This window comes from Echeneis naucrates, chromosome 14 (genome assembly GCF_900963305.1).
Source record: "Echeneis naucrates chromosome 14, fEcheNa1.1, whole genome shotgun sequence".
Classification (NCBI taxonomy): domain Eukaryota; kingdom Metazoa; phylum Chordata; class Actinopteri; order Carangiformes; family Echeneidae; genus Echeneis; species Echeneis naucrates.
This window is the reverse complement of record NC_042524.1, coordinates 22,352,306-22,367,340: the sequence shown is the minus strand read 5'-3', so window position 1 is coordinate 22,367,340 and position 15,035 is coordinate 22,352,306. Positions and strand designations below refer to the sequence as shown.

Sequence of the window (15,035 nt, the reverse complement as noted above, 5' to 3'; positions counted from 1 at the left end):
AACACCAGGTTCAACACGCTTGACCCTCCACCAAGTTCAAGCTTCTCTGGCGGACAACACTACGCGCATTACTGACTTGGAGGGGTGCGCCACTGATCACGAGTCCCGCTTCACCGCCTTGGAACAATGGTGCACGGAGCTGACCGAGGAGAATAAATCCACCAAGCGCAAGCTTATTGATCTAGAGGACCAATCACGACGCTCCAACATAAAGATAACTGGCTTGCCGGAGAAGGTGGAGAACGGTAACCCAACTCAATTCATAGCCAAGCTCCTGCCAAAGCTCCTCGGGGCTAAATACTTCCAGGACTGACTCAGAGTTGACTGGGCGCACCACATAGGTCCACCTGCATCCGGACATCACCGCATCATGATCGCTAAAATCCACCATCCTACAGAGAAGGAAAAAATCCTTAAACTCACCCAACTGCAGTCGCAATTGTCCTTCAATGGCACCCTGATTAGCCCCTACCCAGACTTCTCACCCGAAGTCATGGAAAAACGCTGTGCCTTCGACAGAGCGAAAAAGAAACTGACTTAGGTTGTGTGTTTCTTTTGTTTTTCTTTTTCACCTGCTTATCTCACATTTGCACCAGGCTAAATATGTCTCTAAAACATTATGTTATGTTTCGTTCACCACTCCTCTAGGGCTACTGGTAGGTTTTCCACAGCGCCACACGATGGCACTCTAACTTTGCTTAGCTGGAATGTCAGAGGTCTAAGAAGTAATCTAAAAAGAGGGAAGATCTTCTCCTGTTTACGGTCTCTATCTGGGAATATCATTTTTATGCAGGAGACACACATCAAGCACTCAGTTGTTATTTAATAGTCACAGGACGCATCCTGTCACATTTTTAAATATTTATGCTCCGAATTTTGATGACCCCGGTTTCCTTAGAAAAGTCTTTAATCTTGTTCAAGATTTATCATCCACTTGCTTAAACGTAGGTGGAGATTTTAATACCGTGCTGGACAGTTTTCTTGACAGACTCTCCTCTCATCCTACTAACCCCTCTAACTCCAGCATTGCACTTAACCATTTAATTAGATCAATGAACCTAGTCGACATCTGGAGGCTCCACCATCTAACAGATAAAGACTTCTCTTTTTTCTCAGCAGTACACAAATCATACACAAGAATTGATTTCTTCTTGACGGATGCCGATTTGACCCCTAGTGTCATCTCCTCCCGGTACCAGAGCATTATAATCTCTGATCATTGCCCTGTTGAGCTGAAAATAGGCTTTGGCAGGGTAAAACCCACTTTTAATTGGCGGTTTAACCCTTTAGTACTCAATGATACACAATTTTACCGGCAAACAGCCAACAGAATATCTGAATACTCAGTGATATGTCGGATGTAAGCGACTCCACTATGTAGGAAGTCTTTAAGTCTGTCATGCGTGGGCACATTATTGCCTATGAGGCCAAACTGAAAAGGAATAGGGAGAAAGAACTAACAGAAATCTCTACCCAACTCCAATCCCTTGAAGGAGATTATAGGGCTAACCCCTTACTTGCTAAGTTAAATGAAATTATTAAATTAAAGTCCAAATACAACGCTGTTCTAGCTGATCGAGTCAGCTTGATGCTATTAAAGGTCAAACAGAAACAATTTGAATTAGCAAACCAGATAAACTATCCAGGCTAATAGAACGATTCATAAAATTAAAACTCCCTCAGGGACTGTTACAGATCCTGGGGAAATTAACGATTGCTTCCGGACGTTTTATGAAGAACTTTATACCTCAAGGTCCACATCTGACATAACATGCATCTCTGAATTCCTCCGCACCCTTAACTTGCCTAAATTAAGCCCGTCTGCGCGGGCAGACTTGAATGCAGATATAACGCTAGAGGAAATCAAACAGACTATTCGCTCATTTCCTAATGGCACGGCCGCCGGTCCTGACGGATTCAGTATCGAGTTTTACAAAGCATATCTAGACAAGATAGCCCCTTACATGTGAAGAATGCTCAATCATTCTATGTCAGTCGGCTTGCTCCCTGAAACCCCATATTCAGACAACATCTCCCTGATTTTGAAGAAAGAAAGAACAAACAGACCCATCTTCTTACCGACCGATTGCCTTCCTTGGCTGTGATCTAAAAGTATTCACTAAAATCCTTGCAAGCAGACTCAACAAATGTATAGCTAGCATAATCCATCATGATCAAACTGAACAGTAACAACTCTAATATTGCTATCCTTGCTTTTGATGCTCAGAAGGCATTCGACCAGGTCGAATGGCCTTGCATACTGACAACAATAAGAGAATTTGGTTTCGGTGAAAACTTCACTTCTTGGGTTAAAATGCTATATACTCGTCCAATCGCACGATGATCCTGCTGTGGCTATGGAGCCCCTAGCAGTTAGCATCAGAAACCATCTCTCTATCACCCCACCAATCTTAGGAGAAGTTGATCACCGCATTTTGTTATATGCAGACAATGTGGTTCTGTTCCTGTCCCGTCTCGAGGAGTCTCTTTTTCCTTTACTAAAATTGATTGGGGTATTTGGAGAAATCTCTGGCTACACTGTCAACTGGGACAAAAGTGAATTTTTGCCTCTTAAGGGTGAATTTGACCCAAATTTTCTAAAAAACTTATCATTTAGAATTGTTTCTGATAAAATAAAATACCTAGAAGTTTCAATCCCTAAAAACCCTACTTTACAAATTGAACTTCTTAGAAATGATAGACAAATTAAAATCTTGTATTGAATCCTGGAGACTTCTGCCATTGTTCATGATTGGCTGTGTTACACTTCCAAGATTCCTTTATTTCTCTCAGAATTTACAGATTTTTATACCCAAATCCTTCTATAAACTATTAGATTCTATCATCTTGCCCTTTGTGTGGGGCTTTAAGGTGCACCGAATTTCTAAAAAGCATATAACCAAGCCCAAATCAGCTGGGGGCCTTAGCCTGCCAAATTTCCAACACTATTATTGGGCCGCAAACTGTAGGGCATTGATGTTTTGGCAAAATTCATATTTGGGTAACGTCAACATCTCCACCCCACCCTGGCTTGCTATTGAACAGTCTCACTAAGAGCTCTCTCCCTGCTATTCTCTTCTCTTCATCTCAGCCTCTGACATCTGTGTCTGGCAACAGCTTTTTTCTCACAAGCTCTCTTAAAATTTGGTATCAAATAAGAAAAACATTTAAACTGCCTGAGATCTCCATCTATACCCTGCTCTGCAGAAATCACACTTTTCCAGCCTCACTGTTTGAAAATGCTTTCCTGCTATGGGAAAATGGGGGTATTACCACCATTAGGGACCTTTACCTTGACAAAACCTTTGCTCCCTTCACCCAGTAGAAGAAGAAATATTCACTGCCAGATTCACATTTCTTTCTGTATCTCCAGGTTAGAGATTTTATCCGCAAAAACATTCCTCACTTTCAATCTCTCTCACCCCCCATTGAACTATACAATCTCATGAATCGTCCCCCCAACTCTAAGAGACGTATTTCACGATTTGTTGATCTCTTTAGTTCTCTTACGCCTGTCCACTCACAACACCTAAAGGAGGCATGGGAGAGAGATCTGTCTCTGATCAGGACTGGGAAACCCATCTCAGGGATATTCACAGTTGCTCAATTAATTCAAGACACCAACTCATTCAATTCAAGATAATCCGGAGTTAAGCATGTGCACTGCAACTCTAAAAAGACAGCATCAATGGAGCCCCGATTTGACAGTCACTATAGCAACGGGGAAGAGGAGGGCCGCATTTTTCACCCTACTAGAATCGGACATCTTAATGCGCTCATATTGCAAGTTGAACATGTTTTTAGAAAGAAGTGCAACATCGCTGTGGCTGCCAAAGTGCTTGCTCATCGGGGGATCTGTTGGGTCTCTTTAAATAACTTTATAAAGAGTTTGGTCTAGACCTGCTCTATATGTAAAGTGCCTTGATGTAACTTTGTTATGATTTGGCGCCATACAAATAAATCTGATTTGATTTGATTTGATCTTACTGACCACTCAAAGGGACAGTAGCTACATTCATTCATTCACACACACTTCACACACTGCCCAAGGACGCTTCAACATGCTGGGGGAGCTGGGGATTAAACTATCAACCCACTCTACCTCCTGAACCATGGCATTTGTACCATTATGAAACTGAGTATAATTTCATGAACTTTTTAGCAATACAAATCCATATTTCACAAGCTTAAGATTAGTTTTTGTTGACACTTCATGCTGACACTACTGTAACTTATCAAAAGTCACAGTGTGACACTTTTGATAAAAAAAGAAATTGATATAAAATCACCATCCCACAGTCATTAGATAAGTAAATTAGAATTACATAACTTACATGTGGTTTCAGTAGTTGTGTTTCAATAACTGATTATTATTATTAGTTTAAATATGGATCATCCATTTGGCTCAAGTCTCAACTTTCTTCTCTCATTAATCTTTGCTGTCAAAATGAGGAATTGCACATCAGTTTTTTTTTTGCTTTTACTCTAGTTCCTATTTTCTTCTAGTCCCCCTTTTAAAATCAAGTAAACATTTTTGTTTGCATAAGTTGGTTAAAGGAACATACACTGCTTAATTTTTTTTTATTATTATTATTTTTGCAGATTTCTCTGCCATTTGAGTTAATTATTGCAAGGTATGGATTGATTGCTGTTACTTTAAATAAAAGATTGAAAATTCCCCATGCTGTCTATAAGTATAATTAAGTATAACAGTAAAACCTACCATTACCTCGTCCTCCCCTGCATCTTGTTTCCCCTGTGATCAAACTTAAATTCAATGAGAAATTACTTATAATGAGTTGTACCTTATCAGTTCAAACAGGATCACAGTGTCTGTAGGTGGACATTAGCGCTGGTTTGCTTACCATGGCTGTGTGGCCAATGCTAGCAGAGTTAGCACCAGCCATGCAAGTTCAAGTGTAAGTGTGTGTTTTGCCAAGGATTGTGTATATTATTGCCCTATCAAGTCTCAATCTGGAACAGATGTTTTTTACTGTGGATTGACTTTAAAAAATTACTGAAAAAATTATTTTAAAATTGTATTATTTATTATAAAAATATTTTATTTTTATTTTTAATATTCTTTTTTGGGGGTGTTATTAATTAATAAGGGATAAATCAAAGCAGGTGCTCATTATATAGAGGTGCAGATCAAAGCACTAAATGAAACGGGAACTTGGCTATGTAAATGGAATGACATGATATGACAATGATTATCAAGCAGCTGGTGACTAACTTGAGAACTGGGCAAATGAACGGAAGGTTGTTTGTCAAATACAATGATTTTTCTGAGGAAGGAGAGGGTTTGAAGCTAAAATTTCAGTTGACATTGTTTCATAGCCATGTCTAGCACCACTCAGAACAACCAGCTGGGAGAGCAAGCGCAAGGAGTCAAGTGCAACCTTGCTTTGGATCAGCAATTCACCTGGTCATGAAAAGGGCAGATGATATGTCCAACAAGAGTGGCCGCGTCAAAGTCTTTTGCCGTGGCCTCCAAAGCTAGACTGGTCTTTGGCTAAAGTGGCTAGCGGTTTGGCTCGTCCCTCTTCAGCGGCAACGTTGTCTTTTGTGCAATTGAATGGGTTATTAAATTAAGGTCCGAATTATTCTTCTCTTTCCTGATGAAAACAGATTGTTGCTGCGTGCAGCACAAGCTGCCCTGGTTACCATGGCAACTTGAGACCCTGGAGACTGAGTGCACTGCAGCCATACTTGTCCTGGTCGCAAGCATACTTGGCTCCAAGTTGGAACTTAGCCCTTGTAGTCTGACTCCTGACTCCTCTGCAGAGCTTCCCCAGAACTCCTCTCTCCAACTCGAACTTCTGCCCATGATAAGACTCTGTATTGATTAGGGGCCAACCCACAGGCGTGGTCCGGTTGTCGGTGTGAATTTTGTCCAATCAAATTCACGGCATAATGAGAGCGGTTTTGGATTTTAACTACGCCTTTCATTCACCCAATTTTAAAAGTATATCTAAAACAAAGGGAAATGTGAAATGAGTACAGTTTTCTTTGCTTGTTGACGTTACTTCAGTGGACATGGTTTTATCTTATTTGTGTGTAAAACACACTTAAATGATTATTAGTTAATCACGACATCACAGAACACACAACCAAATGAACGAAGAAAAGAACATTTTCATGCATGCCTTGACTGGCTTTGGAAATTCAGCAATGTATGACTACGGACTGTGTATGAAGTTTTTTTTTTCTTTTTACAGAACAGTTATATGCAGCAATGAAGCACATAGATTACAGTGCTCAGGCAATATGCCATCGGTCCTGGTGGGTCGTCATTCAGGTGGCGCTGTTGTTACGTAATTGGAATAGTTCATTGTCCGGTGTAAATTCCATCTCTGCCAAATTATCTCGTAAAAAAATTGTTCAAATGGCTATAAAATAATGTTATCGGGCCAACCCGAATGAAGGGTCAGAGAAGGGTACCTTCCTGTGGGGGTTAGGCATGTTCTGCTGATTTGTGGCATGAATTGGAATTTATAGTTTGGGAAATCAGGGTCTCTTGATGCCAGAGTCAGATAAGAGTCCGGGATGGCACTTAGCAGAGATCTGGGAAATCTCTGTTGGAGGCAAGAGCCTCTTTGTAACCTGAGGGGTGTGGGAGATGGGAATCTCCACCCCCCCTTTCCGGACCTCACAACAGTGTGTGAACACTGTAATGGCACTCAAAGAGGCCATGACCACAACTATGTATACCTTCAAATATTCATTACTTCGCCTTCTACCATGTATCCATTTCCAGGTTGCAGAAGGTGTTGGAGGCAATCCCAGCTCACACCGGGCAAGGGTAGGGTACACCTTGGACAGGTCACCAGTCAATCGCAGAGTCAACATACAGAGACAGACAAAAAAGAAAAACCACATTTGCACACAGACCCACAGCAACTGAACCTGCCACCTTCTTGTTGTGGGGCAACAAGACGGTTGCACGCAACTATGCTGCCATGCTGCCCAACTTCAAATATAATATAAATAAATAAGTCATAAAGAAATTACCTCCCTGCACAGCTGAAGCAGGAAGTTAGCTACAGCAACCAAAATTATTCATTTCAAGGTTAGTCCATCATGCTATTCCACCAAAAGAGCTCATGCCAGCCCTTAAACTATAAGAGCACAGCTATAATCATGTTATATCAGCAGCACAGTAAAACTTTTCAGATTCAGATTCCTTTTTATTGTCACTCAACATCACTTGAGCAGTGGATGAAAAGGCAGATGCTTCTTTTTTTTAACATTGCTTAGCTCTCCATCTTACTGTCATTGGCAGTGAGGACCATAGCACAGAAAGGGGAAGGAGAGTCTTGCTCAAGGTATATAAAACCAGAGAAAGAGGTCAGTGCACACAACAGCAAGGATATTCAACACAAAATCTTCACAGAGTGAAGATTCAATGTGCCCTCGGACATGCCACCCAACATTTCTGTCTCTTACTAACCATGTTCTGCCAAAGTCTCTGTCTCTCCCAGTTCCTCTCCTCTCTCTCCCTGTCCTCATCCTGCAGGTGGTGACTCATCTCCATCCCATGTTCCTGCAACACCTGCTGGTCCCATATAGCATGAATTCTGTATTACAGCTCAACTCCATGAACTTCATGCAACAACATGTTCCTGCCTACACCCCCCCCTCCAATGCCTGCCTGCCTGTCTCTCTCTCTCTCTCTCTCTCTCTCAACCCAACCGGTCGAGGCAGATGGCCGCCCCCCCCTGAGCCTGGTTCTGCTCGAGGTTTCTGCCTCTTAAAGGAAGTTTTTCCTTGCCACTGTTGCCAAGTGCTTGTTCATCGGGGGATCTGTTGGGTCTCTTTAAATAAATTTATAAAGAGTTTGGTCTAGACCTGCTCTATATGTAAAGTGCCTTGATGTAACTTTGTTATGATTTGGCGCTATACAAATAAATCTGATTTGATTTGATTTGATTTGATTTGTTGGTTAAGGCTGTAAAAATGTGAGGGATGATGGATCCACTAAGTGGAGGAAGACAACACCACACATGAGAGGTTACAGCAGATCCCAGGCAGCCCCGCAGCGACAGCATAATATAAACCCTCATGTTGAGAGGCACTGCTCTGCTGGAGGAAAATCTGTAGTGTTTAGCTTGAAAAGGAATTAATTGTTGCAGCTGATCACCAAGATGTGACATTGAATGGATTTTTAAATGCAAATGAACTTATATAAAAAAAAAAAGAATACACATGATGAAGAATGACTGATGCTAGAATAACTCCAGCTGCAAATTTAGCACAGCTTGACACAGAACAACAGCCTGTGAAGAATTACCCTGATGTTGCTAGAGTAAAACAACAGTACTCAGCTATTCTTACATAACTCTACAAACACACAGGACTTTGTTGAACACCTGCATACTGACAGCATACAACAAAGTTACTGGAATAGCTAACATTTTATCCCGATTACATCTTCACCAGATCAAAATATTTCACATTGGTTCATGCCCCTTTCTGACACCCTTCCAATAGCAATTGGATTTATTTTTCAATGTTTAATTTATAACTTGCCTTGGTTGCCTTTTAGTTGTCTTAATTCTTGTTTTTGTCTAGTTGTCGCACCTTTGCATTGTCTCTCCTGTGCTGATGTGTTCAAACTATTCCAAGTGTGTATTTAAAACTGCATAAGTTTGTCAGTTCAGCTGTGTGTCTTGCCTACTGCATTAGTTAGGGTCTTCAAGTTTTGTCAAAAAATATGACATACACAGTGTGAGTCAGACGCATGCATCCAAATCCACTACTGCTACATGTTCTCTTGCTGGTACTAAACTGAGCTTTCACTTGTGATTGTGTAGATGACAATATCTTGTGATAACTGTGTCTTCAAGTGTGCATCCACAGGGGCAGTCTTTGGTACTGTAGATTTAAGTAAAAAAAATGTAAGCAGGGAGAGAGGTCCTGTCATTATCAGAGTGCGTACCAGCCATTTAGAATGAATGAACTTGACTAACTGATGTATATATGGTATTATGTTTATTGTGCCATGAAACTCAGAAGTCAGTTAAGTAACATATTATTACAAATTGATCATGCTCTGTGAACTGCTGACTGGAAGAAGAGTGTAATTTTAGACAGGATTTACTTGCAGTCTCTATGTTTAGATCCTCTCCTCTCTTCCATTAAATTTGCTGTGGGAAGGAAAACAGTTGTAGATTATATTAGTACTTCAAATACTCTCTCTCGCTCTCTCTCACTTTCTGTGTGTATCTCACCATGTGTAAAATAATCTGTATGATTCATTAGTGTTACACCCACACTTAGAATCAAGTGTCAATCCACTGTGATGTCACTGATTTGTTTGTAAGCTGCTGCTTTGAAGCCACCTGTATGTAATTTGATTGTTAGCTGGTTTAGCGTTTTCAAACAAATAGAAACCTTCTTTGGAGGAGAAGGTGAGGCTGAGGAAAAGTGAGGCTTGATCTGACCTGTTCTGTACGCCGTCATGATTATGTGATACAGTCTGTCAGCACACAGTAGCACCTTATCCACTCCCTGCTCTATGGTCTATTTTCCACTAAATGGGAGCATCATTTAAAAGAAATTAACATTATGCTGTATTCAAATCAAATCAAATCAAATCAGATTTATTTGTATAGCGCCAAATCATAACAAAGTTACATCAAGGCACTTTACATATAGAGCAGGTCTAGACCAAACTCTTCATAAATTTATTTAAAGAGACCCAACAGATCCCCCGATGAGCAAGCACTTGGCAACAGTGGCAAGGAAAAACTTCCTTTAAGAGGCAGAAACCTCGAGCAGAACCAGGCTCAGGGGGGGTGGCCATCTGCCTCGACCGGTTGGGTTGAGAGTGGGAGAGAGAGAGAGAGAGAGAGAGAGATAGGCATTGGGGGGGGGGTGTAGGCAGGAACATGTTGCTGCATGAAGTTCATGGAGTTGAGCTGTAGTACAGAATTCATGAAATATGGGACCAGCAGGTGTTGCAGAAACATGGGATGGAGATGAGTCACCACCTGCAGGATGAGGACAGGGAGAGAGAGGAGAGGAACTGGGAGAGACAGAGACTTTGGCAGAACATGGTTAGCAAATGCAGTATAAATGCTTTGAACTGAGTGAAACTGTGTTTTTTAAGAAGGATGGTTCTTATCAGCGCATGCAAGGGGGGAGGAAAGGAGAGCGAGCGAGAGGGAGGGAGAGGGGGAGAGAGGGTGACAGGGAGAGACAGGGAGAGAGAGAGAGAGAAGCTCAGTCCTTCCCCCAGCAGCCTAGGCCTATAGCAGCATAGCTAAAGAGTAGAGGACTTTAACTTTTTAACTATAAGCTCTGTCTTACAGGAAAGTTTTAAGCCTGGTCTTGAAAATTACTAAAGAGTCCGCCCCCCCAGACCGATACGGGAGTTGGTTCCATAGAAGAGAAGCCTGATAACTGAACGATCTGCCTCCAGATTTACTCTTGGAGACTCTAGGAACTACAAGTAAACCTCCATCTAGAGAGCGGAGTGGCCTGCTAGGACAGTAAGGAACTATGAGCTCTGAGATATGATGAAGCTTGGCCATTAAGAGCTTTATATGTTAAAAGAAGGATTTTGAATTCTACTCTGTATTTTACTGGCAGCCAATGAAGAGCAGCTAACACAGGAGAGATATGATCTCTTTTCCTAGTTCCTGTTAATATTGGTGCAGCAGCGTTCTGGATTAACTGAAGGCCTTTCAGAGATTTGTTTGGACATCCAGATAGTAATGAGTTACAGTAGTCCAGCCTAGAAGTTACAAATGCATGGACTAGTTTTTCTGCATCATCCTGAGAAAGGATGTTTCTGATTTTCCTAATGTTTCTCAGGTGGAAGAAAGCTGCCCGACTAACTTGTTTTATGTGAGGGACAAAGGACATGTCCTGGTCAAAAATGACTCCAAGGTTTCTTACAGTGGAGCTGGAAGCCAAAGTGATGTCGTCCAGACCGATGAGATGATTAGATAGTATTTTTCTGAGGTGCTTAGGGCCGAGTACAATAACTTCTGTTTTGTCAGAGTTGAAAAGTAAAAAATTTCCAGTCATGCAGACTTTTATGTCTTCAAGACATGCCTGCAGTCTGACTATCTGAGTGACTTAATTTGGCTTCATTGATAGGTACAGCTGAGTATCGTCTGCATAGCAGTGGAAGTTGATGCTGTGTTTCCAGATAATGTTGCCTAGAGGAAGCAGATAAACCGTAAAGAAGATTAGTCCAAGTACCAAACCCTGCGGGACTCCATGACTGACTACAGTACATGAGGAGGAGCTGTTGTTAACATGAACAAACTGATGTCTATCTGATAAATAGGATTTGAACCACCTTAGTGCAATTCCTTTAATTCCAATTTCATGTTCCAGTCTCTGTAGCAGAATATTATGATCTATGGTGTCGAATGCAGAACTAAGATCTAGAAGGAGAACTATGGAGGTTGATCCATTGTCTGAGGCCATTAGAATGTCATTGGAGACTTTAACCAGCGCTGTTTCTGTGCTATGATGGGCTCTAAATCCTGACTGAAACTCTTCAAACAAACTGTTCCCATCCAGATGCTCGTGTAGTTGTTTTGCTACAGCTTTCTCAATGATTTTAGAAATAAATGGAAGGTTCGATATGGGTCTATAGTTTGCCAAAACATCTGGATCAAGATTAGGATTTTTAAGCTGGGGTTTGATGACCGCGGTCTTAAGTGCCTGAGGTACATAACCCAGAAATAAAGTCAGATTTATCAAATCTAGAATGAACGGCTCAATTAAATAAAAGATTTCCTTAAAGAGGCTAGTTGGTACTGGGTCTAATAGACAGGTTGACGGTCTGGATGATGAAACTATAGAAGCTAGCTCTGAGAGATTCAGAGGTGAGAATGATTCCAGATGTAAAAAAGGTATTGCAGTTGATTCAGGAGTCCCTTATTCAGTAGGAGATTTTTATCTAACTTGGGCATGAGCTGACGAATTCTTTCTCTGATTGTGAGAATTTTATCTGTAAAAAAGTTAATAAAATCATCACTGCTTAGAGCTAAGGGGATCACTGGTTCAACTGAGCTATGGCTCTCTGTCAGCCTGGCTACAGTGCTGAAGAGAAACCTGGGGTTGTTCTTGTTTTCTTCTATGAGTGCTGAGTAATATGAACTTCTAGCACTGCGGAAAGCTTTTTTTATATGTTTTTAGGCTATCTTTCCAGGCTCTGTGAGACTCTTCTGACTTACTGGAATGCCAATTTCTTTCTAATTTCCTTGAAGACTTGGGTTATGGGGTTCTGCCTCCCTGTTTGTTTGAGTGTGTGCAAGTTTATGGGCGTATCTGTGTGTGTGTGTGTAGGTGGACTCGTGTGTAACCCAGGTGACTAGATCCTTATTAGTAGTCCAGTTTATCAGTTTATTGGTGAAATAAATAAATAAATAGAATTTATGATTAAAATCTTAAATATGCCAATAAATAGATTTAAAAACTTACTGAACACAAGTTTATTTATATCTGTTAAAAAGGGTATTTTAGTTTCATTGCAAGTGTGGCCATTGTGCCTTTCTCAAAGTGTACAAGATTCTGGTGACATCAGTCAAGGTGCACGTGTCGTGTCGTTTTTTTCCTCTCTTTCTCTCTGCCGGACTGTCGTCAAGATGGCTGCATGCAATTTTTTTGCTGCAGATATATATATATATATTTTTTTTGCGCAAAAGAGCAAGATATTCCAATGTCTTTGTCAGTTTTTATCGGCGCAGAGAGCTAACCGAAGGATGTTTGTATGTGGCCGAGTCTTTTTCTTTGTATGGTTTTCTGATTCCAAAATCTGCGTGAAGACTTCTGCTGGGATTCTTCCTGTACTGTAAGGTTAATGCCTAATTTCCACCGGGAGCGGCCATTAAAACCAATGAGATAGTGTCTACCGAGAACGCCGCGGAACGGAGCAGCTACGTTCCGGCCGCGGCGCGCCGAATCCGCAGCAAGTCTATCTTTCACGGAGGCCGCTTCTAAAACGCGTCATCGGATCTCACCAGGCCGGAAGTTAGATACAGTTTCAAGACGAAACTTCCGTTACCTTTCAAAATAAAGCAGCGTACTTACCTACCTAACGGCCTACTCCCCATGGTGGAAGCAGAATTCCCAGGAAATATCAGGGGATGTAGCTTTTTCGTGTGGCAGAGGCAAAGTAAATAATTTTTTGTAATCCTTGGATCCAGATCTCGCGAGACTGTGTGATATCGATTACTGCTGGCTCGAAGCCTCCGCTCCGTTGCCGTTATGCTCCCGGTGTGAACTGGCGGTGGACAGAGGACGGAGCCAAACTGTTCCGCGGCGTTTCCGCTCCCAGTAGAAATCCGGGGTAAGGGGAACCTTTGTGGTCTTGGCCTTGATCTTGTCAATGAATTGGGAATCTATTTTGTGAACTGTTGTTTAATAGCTCGTTTGCTATTACCACGAGGTAATAAACACTAATAAAATATCTCTGTGTCACCCAGTATTTACTACTGACAATAAGAGTTTCCTGATTGGGTCCCTTTAAATGGCATGCCAAACCACCAAGATGGCCTCTCTCCACCCTTTTCACTGCAGCACAGCTAGCTTCATATGTGTCATTTGGTCTGTTTTCTGAATGTATCGTGAGTGTGTGTCTTATCTGTTACAGCAGTGGTAGGGTTGAGAAACCCTTTATTTTCCATTGTTGTTTAGTCCTGTTTTTCAAATGCTAGGTAAGGTATCTGTATTTTTGTTTCTTTTTGGTGAGGTAATTCCAGGGCCCCTAGTTTGTTGTTGTGGGTCACGCTCGATTATGAGGATGGTAAAAGTTGCTTTTGAGATTTCCAGCTTTCTTGTGCTGGCTGTGTTTATTCAGACATTGAGAGAGGTGGGAAGTTCACCCTATGTTATGTCTGGATCCCTACTGGGATACAACACTTGAAAATAGAGACTGAGACCACTCAGCTGAACTCAACTCAAACTTTATTTCTAGAACACGTTTAAAACGACAGCAGTTGACCAAAGTGCTGTACAGAAGTGGGCACCAGGTTACACCATACACACACACACACACACACACACATATATATATATATATATATATATACCCTAATATAGAGGGGGAGACCATTCCAAAGCCTGGGGGCAGCTGCTGCAAAGCCTGTTACCTCTAGACTTAGTCTAGTTTTTGGCACCCCCAACAGTCAGTGGCCCAGAGCTGTTTCCTCCTCCTCACTCTGCTGCCTTCAGGCATCATCAAAATAACTGTCATCACTGAGGCCTTACAATTGGTTTACACCTCAGAGCTGTGGCTAGCCATACACTCTCCTTGAAGATCACTTCTATTTTTGTAAGCCAGATACATCTGCTAATTACTGTTCAGTGTACACAGTGGCTCTGGGAGGCCACCTCCTGCCCTGTTTCTATATTCTTGAAACTTTCTTTATGGTCACATAACAAGCAGTAGCAATTAAAATTGTGAGTACCTGATTTGAAGTGACAAGACTGTGTTGGCTTATTTAGTTTACTTATTTAGTCATGCTAAGACTGCTTCTCCATTTCCTTCCAATAGAGCAAATTTTTGTCAACTTAGTTTAATTTAAATTGATCATGATGCTGACTTTGTCCTTATTAATCTGTTACTATCTACGTATGTATTTTAGTTTTCAATCACTCTGTCAGTCCTGCATGCACTCTTGTGTGTTTTGTCACTGCAAAGTCTCACAGTCAGCTCCTGTTTCTACTTCCTGCTGTTGTGTTTGCCTCTGTGTGTAATGGGTTTGTGCTCGGGATGGTGACTGTAACACAGTAACAGCACCAGAAATTCTTAATTGGGGGAGCTGGGGGGGCTGTATTTTTCACTGGGGGTGTTTACGAATTTTAACTGTCTGTCGGTCACACATAGACACATGCACTTTAGCTCTATCATATGCGCCTAACTTTTTTGTTGGGTTTGATACATATGTTACAGCTTTAACAGCTCTCCCAGCAACGGCATAGCGACGGAGCAGTTGATTGTGGATGCTGCTTACACTATTTTTTATTTTTGCTTGGGGGGGCTTAAGGGGGGGGCTAAGACTTTTTGA

At 41.5% G+C, this 15,035-nt stretch overlaps 1 protein-coding gene across 2 annotated transcripts in view; it reads left to right on the top strand.

The window, feature by feature from the left end:
- The window catches only part of dlg2 (discs, large homolog 2 (Drosophila)), a 256,903-nt gene that overhangs the window by 87,793 nt on the left and 154,075 nt on the right, over window positions 1–15,035 (top strand). The window lies entirely within an intron of this gene.